Source organism: Coloeus monedula, assembly GCF_965178545.1.
Source record: "Coloeus monedula genome assembly, contig: HAP1_SCAFFOLD_94, whole genome shotgun sequence".
NCBI classification, from domain to species: Eukaryota; Metazoa; Chordata; class Aves; order Passeriformes; family Corvidae; genus Coloeus; species Coloeus monedula.
Window position 1 is genome coordinate 544289 of NW_028120807.1, and position 8775 is coordinate 553063.

An 8775-nucleotide genomic window follows, 5' to 3' on the forward strand; every position below is an offset into this window, starting at 1 on the left:
GCAACTGTGCCAAGCCGCCACCCTTCTTCAGCACCATCGCACCTACCACAGGGTAGCTGAATCAGAGGGAAAAGAAGGTCGCCAATGGAGGGAAGTTGTTCCCCCTGACAGCTAAGCTCCAACTTTGGTGTCCCTTATGTCCTTCCCAGGATAGGCAGGAAAACGCCTCGGCGGAGCGCAGCGCTGGGCGGGAGCGGCCGGCAGAGCACCGAGCGCGCTCCCCACTCCCTCCCGCCCGCGCCGCTGCGGAGACCCCGGCTTCGCCGGAATCGGCCACGTGCTGCACGGAGGGCAGCGCGGCAAAGGCGGTCGCCCCTCGTTAGCCTAGGAAGGCCGGCCTCGGATCCCCGCTCTCTCCACCGGCACGGGCAGTGCCGGCAGACTGTCGCTGCGGCCGCCGCTGGCCGAAAGCCTCGCCGCGCACCGCCCGGCCGGCCCCGCCGCTCCGCGGGGTCACACGGCACCTGCCGTGGGCGGCAGCCGAGCGACAGCAAGCAGAAGCGCTCACGGCCGCGCCACTCGCCGCCCCTCCCGGGCGCTCCTCTCCTCGCGCTACCACCATGGCGCCGGCCCGCCCCGCCTTCCCCGTCGCCTGCGGCGCAACGCGGGTGCTCCGAGCCACGCAGCACGCGTGCGGCCGGGCCCTGCCGAGCCGCAGGCGGAGCCGGGGCACGGCCCGCGCGGGAGAGCTTCCGGCGAGGCTGGGCGGGCGGCGAGCGCGGCCGAGCGTGAACGCGCCAGGCGGGGTCGGCCGGCGGCGCGATGGGGAGCTAGATGGAGGCGGCAGCACCGCGCGGCATAAAAGAGCTGATCGTCCCGCAGCCGCCCGCTCCGCAGCCCCTCGGCTGCTGTCGAGAAGGGCCCCGGCCCTGGCCGCGCCGGTGGCGAGGTGGCTCCGCAGACCTCAGGCAGCCCTGGCGGGGCAGGGGAGCACTGCGAGCAGCCCCGGCGCCGCGCAGCCGTCTGTAACGCGCGGTGGGAGCCGCCGGCAACTATTTGACACCTCCCGGGGGGCTGGGGAGGAGCACGGAGACCACGCAGCAGGTCGCTGCCGTTAGGGAAAATTAATCCACCATGCCTGAGGTTGATGTCCGAAAAGGAGACAGAGGAGTCCTGCAACATTCTTCGACTACAGGGAGAGTCCATGGGGCTTTTCCCATGGGGTCTGTCAAACGGTTGCGGGATGCAGCCCCCTTTTGATGTCAAGTTCCCAGCCACAGCACCCTCTTCCTTTTCCCCACTGGCTGAGGTATTCGGGAGATACAGACTTCCAGAACTGCCTACTCTATGTCCCCCTCTAATATGCACCCCCCTTTTGGCATCGAAAAGGAAGAAAAAAAAACATTTCTAATGCTATTAAGTCTTTGTTGCCTTGCTCTAGGTTCAGGAATTTAACACGGCCTTGATTAATCAACAGTCTCTGATGATTAGTAACAGTTCTAGAGAACTAATACTTTCTTCTGTTACTTCACTTCCCATAAGTTCCTAGCCTTGTCTACAGGCCAATTCACACGGTCTGTTTGTAAAGACTCATCCATCTCATTCCTTTTAATCCCTCCTTTTTTTATTTAATCTGTAGTTGTCTTTACAAACCTTAATTACCATTGATTTAATTTTTTCTTCTTGAGTCTTCTGGGCTTTTGCTATTATTTGCAGTGACATCCTCTTCTGTCCTTTTGTAGTCATTTCTGGATCAGGTAGGCATGGCTGCTAGCAGCATCCCCTTGACCACCTGCTGAAAGAGCTGCACCCAGCATGGTGTCACGCATGGTCAAAAGATTAGAGTTGCTATAGCATAGAAGAGGAGAAATGGTATTCATTTAGCCCATAGCTGGCCAGTTAACCATGAAAACATGTCCCATTACCATCTTTTCAACACTTGGACAGGTCCATGAGCTGAGGTTATTTCCTCTGTTATTTGACCACTTTTCCGCTGTCATCTGCTTGCAAACAGCAGCTCAAGTCATTTAATTTCCCACAAACTCCTCCTTCTTCTGCTAACAGATAATCTAATACCATCCAATGTTGAAAATGCCACTTTCCTCATTGAAGTGGGTTGCTCAGCAAGACGGTCAAGAGCTGTGGCTGGCTGGTTGGTAATTATTTCTGAGACAGCGTGTACCCTAATTATCTCATTCAAATGATAAATGGGTTGCCAGGCATCTGGGATGAATTCCTTAGGTTTCCAAGTGGCTGGTCCATCATGTTGCGTAACTTGTTCTGGTGGCCATTCATCTTTTCCCCGTTTTGGGGTGCTCCCTGCAGCCAAGGCTGCATCAGCTGACTGCTTTTCTCTAATTAAATCATCACAGATTTGGATTCCTAAGCGATTTCCCTGAATTTGTAGTAGCAAAAAGAACAATGGTCTAAGATATACACCATATCCCTGACCAGTTTGGAGGTAACCTGAGCTAAGCATGTTGGCCACAAATCCAATCATGTCCTTTCAAAGCCCGTGTTCCATTAGCAAAGGGGCCTTCCTACCCTTGGTCATCAATTGGTAGGTCAAAATACTGCGGGTTTCCCTGGCCTAACGGTCCTCCAACAATAGCTGCCCCACCATAAGGGTCACAGCATTTGCATTTCCAAGCTCCCACACAGGGTTCCCATCTACATTTACATCTGCAAGTTGCTTGCTTGGATTTGGAGCAAAACTCACTAAAAGGCTTTGAGTTCCAATCCGCTGTTGCCATTCCCACTGATAATCACAAACAACATGTCTTCTACTTGTGGAATTTTTGTGGGGACAGCTTAAAAATAGGTGGTCCAAAAAACCCCTTGTCCCTCCCCATTGCTTTACAGGCTTCCAAATGTTTTTGGTAAGAACACCTTACGCAGCTACCATTAGTGAGCTGAACAGCTCTTTGATTGCAATTGTCTTGATATTTGGAACAATTGTAAGGAGGGCAATTGTGGGTTCAAACCCAATTGTTTAAAGCCAGAGGGAAAGTCAATTGACAAACGCCTTTTCCTACATAGACCCGCCCTGTCCTGTTTAGGCAATAAGTGCCTGTTGGAGAAGAATGAAGTGGCCATGGACTTCCTTCTTTGGCCCAAAATCCCATCCTATTGTGGCCCTCACATTGACCCACCATTTAGGTTCAGCTGGGCTAGCCAACCATGGCCACTCTTCAGATCCTCCTGGCCCTCCACAGAGCCAGCAATTGCTAAGGTGAAAAACTTTTGCTACTTCTTCTGCTAAGGCTGCAAATTGATTCTCCCACTCCTGGCCTAAACTTAGCTGACCATATAAAAGTAGAGTTATTAAGGAAAATGTTTTAATAGTGTGATCTAATTAGCTAGTCTAATTTTCCCATTGTCTTCTGCAGCACCTGTGGCAATTGAAGACACAGAAACTAGTTAACGTGAAACAATGGCTGCAAGTATTAGCGCCCCAGTGAGTGGAGATTCTAGAGGAGGGATGCGCATAGAGACTATTTCAGCAGGTGGTCTGTGGGTAGGCACGCAGGGCTTCCTCTGATGTCGAAGCACTGGCTACTGCTCCGGCCCACTCCTGCAGAGTGTCAGTCACAGCCTCCCGGCCTTCTCCTCCAGCTGAGATGTGCAAATCTCTGAGGCTTCAGAGACCTTGACCCGAGAGTGACGGGTCCACCTGTGTCCAGCTGTCTTCATGGCTGTTTCTGTCGTCAGTGACACTTGGAATGGGCCACGCCATTTCAGAACCACTGGCGCTTCTTTCTGCTCCTTAACTAGGACTCAATCTCCTGGTTGGATGTTACAAGCAGCAAAGTCCAAAGGTGGGGCTTGTGCCAGCTGAGCTTCCTGTTGAAGGGGTTTCACAAGAAGCAGTATCCTGGCCACAGATGGTTTTAAATATACATCACTTACCTCTACTCCCCCACTAGGTTGAGACTTAGCCGGGTAATTCATAACAACGACGGAAAGGGGGAGAACGGAATCTCTCTTCTGGCTCGGGCTCTCATTCTCGCCAAAGCCAATGTCCAAAGCCCTAGCCATGGCATCTTGGTTTCTATTACCAGCTTCAAAAGGTGTTTATTTCTCTATTCATTGTTTTCTACCCGAGCCGAGCTCTGGGGGTGCCAGGGCCTATGGAGGTGCCATTGTGTTCCTAAAGAAGCCAAAACCCCTTGAAGGATCTTTCCTGTCAAATGAGTTTCCCTATCTGAGTCTATTGCTTCTACAATGCTGTATCTTGGAATGATTTGTTCCAAAAATGCCTTAATACCTGATCCTGTCGTTGCTGAAGCAGTTGGAAATGCTTCTGGCCACCTTGCTAGCTGACATACCATTACCAGAAGACATGAAGCCTTCCCACTTGGGGCATCTCAGGAAAATCCACCTGGCATCTTTGGAAGGGACCTGCAGCCCAAGGCCTCCCTCCCCTGGCAAGTTCCTTTGTAACTTGGCTGTTTGCTTTAGCACAGATCAAGCAACCTTCAACAGCTCATTCTGCCAGTCTAAAAAGACCCCCAGCAACATCCAGCATGAGGAAGGCTTCTGCCAATCCTCAGGAGGTGCAAGGACTCTCTTCACGGAGTTCTTTTAATATTGGTAGGGCCAAAGCTTCTGGTATCTCTTGTTTGCCATCCCTTGTAAACCAAGTATTGCCTTTTTTCTCTGCCACACGGCTTTTAACTGTATCTCGAATTCCTCTGGGAGAAAAGACAGCTTCCCGGCCAGTGATGGAGTCACTGGGAGCAAAGGGGGCATCTTGGAGAGTTCTGGCAGAAGTGTTGCTTTCTGACTTTCTTCATCCACCAAAAAGAAGACAGAGGAGGCCTGTAACATTCTTCAACTACAGGGAGAGGCCATGGGGCTTTTGCCATGGAGTCTCTCAACTGATTGCGGGACGCAGCCCCCTTTTGATGCGAAGTTCCTGGCAACAGCACCCTCGGAGGTACTCGGGAATTACAGACTTCCGGAACTGCCTACTCTAGGCTCCCCTCTAATATGCACCCCCCTCTTGGTATGGAAAAGGAAGAAAACGAAACTATTCCTAATGCTATGAAGTCTTTGCTGCCTTGCTCTAGGTTCAGCAATTTAACACGGCCTTGGCTGAGCAACAGTCTCTGTCGATTAGTAACAGTTTCTAGAACTAAGACTTTCTTCTGTTACGCCCCTACCAGTAAATTCCTAGCCTTGTCTAAGGACGGATTCACACGGTCTCTTTGTAAAGACACATCTATGTTACTCCTTTCACTCCCACACCTTCTTGGCGGTGCGATGGCTCCCCCCGGCACAGCACCTGGCACAAAACCCCCCTATGCACATGCACACACACCTGCACTTACCCTGCACTCCGCTGCACACACACACACACCCACCTCCCGCACACTAACACCCCCCTCCACATCCCCGCCATGCTACTTGCAGTGGCCCCGCCCCTGCCATCCCGGCCGGCTGGCAGCACTTACTCCTCACATGCCTTGCGTTTCCTTGCTGCCCCCTCTGTAGCCTTCCCTCAACCTGCCTTTTCTCCCCTGCCTTGCATTGACTTGCTCACCCATCCCCCACCTGACTTCCTTTCACATTCGTCTAGCTCTGGCCTCACCTTTCCTTTTCCTTCTAGGACCCTCATTGCCTTGCCTCGCCTCGCCTCGCCAAGCCACCACTTGCCTTGCCCTGCCCTTGAAGCCCTCCCTTGCCTTGCATGACCTTGCTCACCCCTCCCCCACCTGGAATTCAAGACCCCTTTTCGATGACATTTCATGGCCTTGCCCTGCCCTTTCTGCTCCTCCTAGGAATCTCAAAGCTCTCAAGCATCTCCCGTGTTTCAGGATCACAGGAGAGGAAGACCAGGGGAGGACGCGTGTTGCCACACTCATCTCTATGGGCAGCCTTGGTCTGGGAGCAATCCTTGCATGTCTTGAATCTTGCAAGGGCAATTCACATTTTGCCCTTGAGCTCGGGGACCAGAATGAGAGTTCTTTTGCCTACAAAGGAAAGCAGGTAGCTCAAGTCTTTGAGGTGCAGAGGAGACATGACCCACGCGGGATCAAGGCCACACAAAGCACTTGGTCCTGGCCACTTTTGTGTACCAGCAGTCCTCGAATGTACTTCTCACCTGCCTTGCCTGGCCTTGCCTTGGCAACACAACACTTTCCTTGTCTTGCCCTGCTAGCCCTCTGGAGCCCACTGGAGCCTTGCATTCCTTTGCATGTCCATGCCCCGCCCTTGACCTGCCTACCGCTTTCCTCCAAGGCCTTGACTTGCCAAGCACTTCCTGTTTCTGCCTGGCCTTCCCATCAGTGGACTTTCCTTCCTACGGCCAGCCTTGCCTCTAACGTCTGGGCCTTCTCTTGCCTACCACTCCATTTGCTTTCCCCTCACTGCTCTGGCCTTGCTTACCTCTCCCTTGACTTGCCCACAATTGCCTGCACTTGCTTTGCAGCGCCTTGCCTGCATGGAAGGCGAGGGCAAGAGTGGTAGGCAGGGCAAAGCAAAGCCAGCAAGTTGTAGGTAGTGCAAGGCAAGGCAGCAGAGGCAAAGGAAGCAGAGCAAGGGTAGCTTAAGAAGAACTAGACAAGGTACTGAAGGCAAGGCAAGGCCAAGAGACTCGGAGTGCCTTTCCTTGCCAAGGCAAGGACATAGTGCCAGTGTTGCTGGAGCAGATGTTAAGGTAGCATGGGGAGGAATAGTCCAGCAAGACATTTCTCTTCTGGCCCCTGGGCGTGTAGGGGCAATTGTTGGATCTATTCAATACTGGAGGTGGATCAGTGGATGGATGTGTTGTATTTTGGAGGAGGGGATGCCGTTTCTTTGGAGATGGGCTTGTAGTTGCTCTCTTTGGCAAGGAAAGCAGGTTTGGATGTGCACATCAGGTGCTCTTAGGGATTTTAAAGGCTTTTCCCAAGAGGCAGAGCTCTCTCTGGCTTAGAGCTGTTGAGCTGTCCGTGGGAATGCAAAGGCCAAGCTTGTGAGCCTTTTGTCCTGGTGCCTTTAGTGTGTGAGCAGTCCGTGGTGCCGTTGTCTTGGGATGCTGACTCTGGGAGAGGGAAGGCTTAGGATGGTAGCTAGAGCTGAGAAGGAAAGTGCTGAGAACAGCGTGTGTGCTGCTAGTTTGAGGGGTGCAGTTGAAGTTGCAGGCAGCAAGATCTTCCTCAGCCCGCACTGTTTTGAGCTCTGTTTTTGCCAGATGGTTTCAAGTTGGTGGGCAGAATCTGCGAGAGGGCAAAGATTGGTTTGGGCCAAAGAGGTTTGTCTGCCTCTTGGAGTGCGGTAGAAAGAAGAGTCCGCTCTTGGAAGGGGAAGATGAGGGAAATCTTTTTGTCCTGAGGTGCTGTTGATTTGAGTGCAGGGACGTTTGCAACTTGCCTCTGCCCTTGGGGTGCTTTCGAGCCGCGCCAGGCGCTTGGCCTTCTTTTGCAAGTCGTCAGCGCCATCGTGTGCTTGTTTCGAGGAGCGCTGACAGTGCCGGGGAAAAAGCCAAGCGCTTCGCCGTCGCGGCCCCAGTCGTGTGCGAGCAGTTGCTGGAAGAGCTCCGCTGTGCATCCTGCCTCTTGGAGACACAAAAGAATGTGATCCTGCGCGTAGCGGGGAAGCAAGAGGAATCTTTTCATTGTTGGCTGTGCAGTTACTAAGCGGCAAAAGTCAAGGCAGCTGCAGCACGGCCTCTATCTTTCAGAACCTTTTCTGTGCCATCATGAACATGCTCAACATGCAACTCGCACCCACTGAACTGCATCAAAGGTCCTGGAGAGACGCACTTTCCTTCAAGCTCTAGCTACCATCCTACCCTCCACCTCTCGCCGATCGCAAAGCCCTTCCGAACATGCAGCAGCTGCACGCAGAGAACAAGTGCTAGAAGAAGGCGTTGGCCTTCAGAGTCCCTCTAAAGTCTGTAAACTAGGCGAAACATTGCAGTGACCAGCACTTTCCTTCGCAACTATCTATAGAGCGTCATCACATTCTCTCAGAGTGGCTAAGTCCACCCTTGCAGCATAGCAGCGTTTCCGGCCACAGTTCGGACTGAGAGATGGGCCAGGTGAGAAAGCATTTGTTGACTATCCCTCGTCTCTGGAAGACTTGATACTCGCAGCGCAATCACGTCCACACACCTTCAGCGTGGCCAAGTTCAAGCAGCTAGAGCTCACAGAGACGGGAAAGTCAGGAGAGAAGCCGTTCCAAAAGTACCGTGTACTTACAGCAGCATTCAAACTGTGCACAGCACTCTACAGCACTGTAGACCGTGGCTTCTCTGACAAGACGTGCCATCCCCATTGTTGGCTCTTGCAGCTCGCTTGCTAGCTGCTCTCCTGAAGAAAAGAACTAGGAGAAAAAGCCAATGCTGGGCTGCACCTTCCCCTTGCCTCACGTAAAGCCACTTCAACTCCCCGCTGCACTCTCTACTTCCCCTCTCCTTGGCATCGACCGCTGTGTTTTCTGCATCTCGGAGCCCAAAGGTAAGCGCCAGTGTTCCCAGGGATGCTTGGAAGAGGGAGAAGTAGTAGCACAAGTAGCTGCCGTTGAACTTCCTCCTTCTCAATGCTAACGTGAAGTCGGCAGGCAGGCGAGCGCCAGCCACGCTCCTTTCTCAGTTTGGACGCTGCGGACACGAGCCCGGTGCTCGGCGCCTTCGTTCGGCCTCTTTAGTAGCCATGTGGCGCTTTCATTCTGCCGGAGTCGAAGCGCCGTCTACTTGTGGCACAGAGAGCACGGTGCCGGCAGCCAAATGCTCCAGCCGACTGCTTCTGCCGACACACGCCTGGGCTATGCACTTTGCCTCTCAGCGACATACAGCAGCACATTCGCTCTAAATGTAAAGGGAAAGATTCTCGGCTACGTCTGGCACAG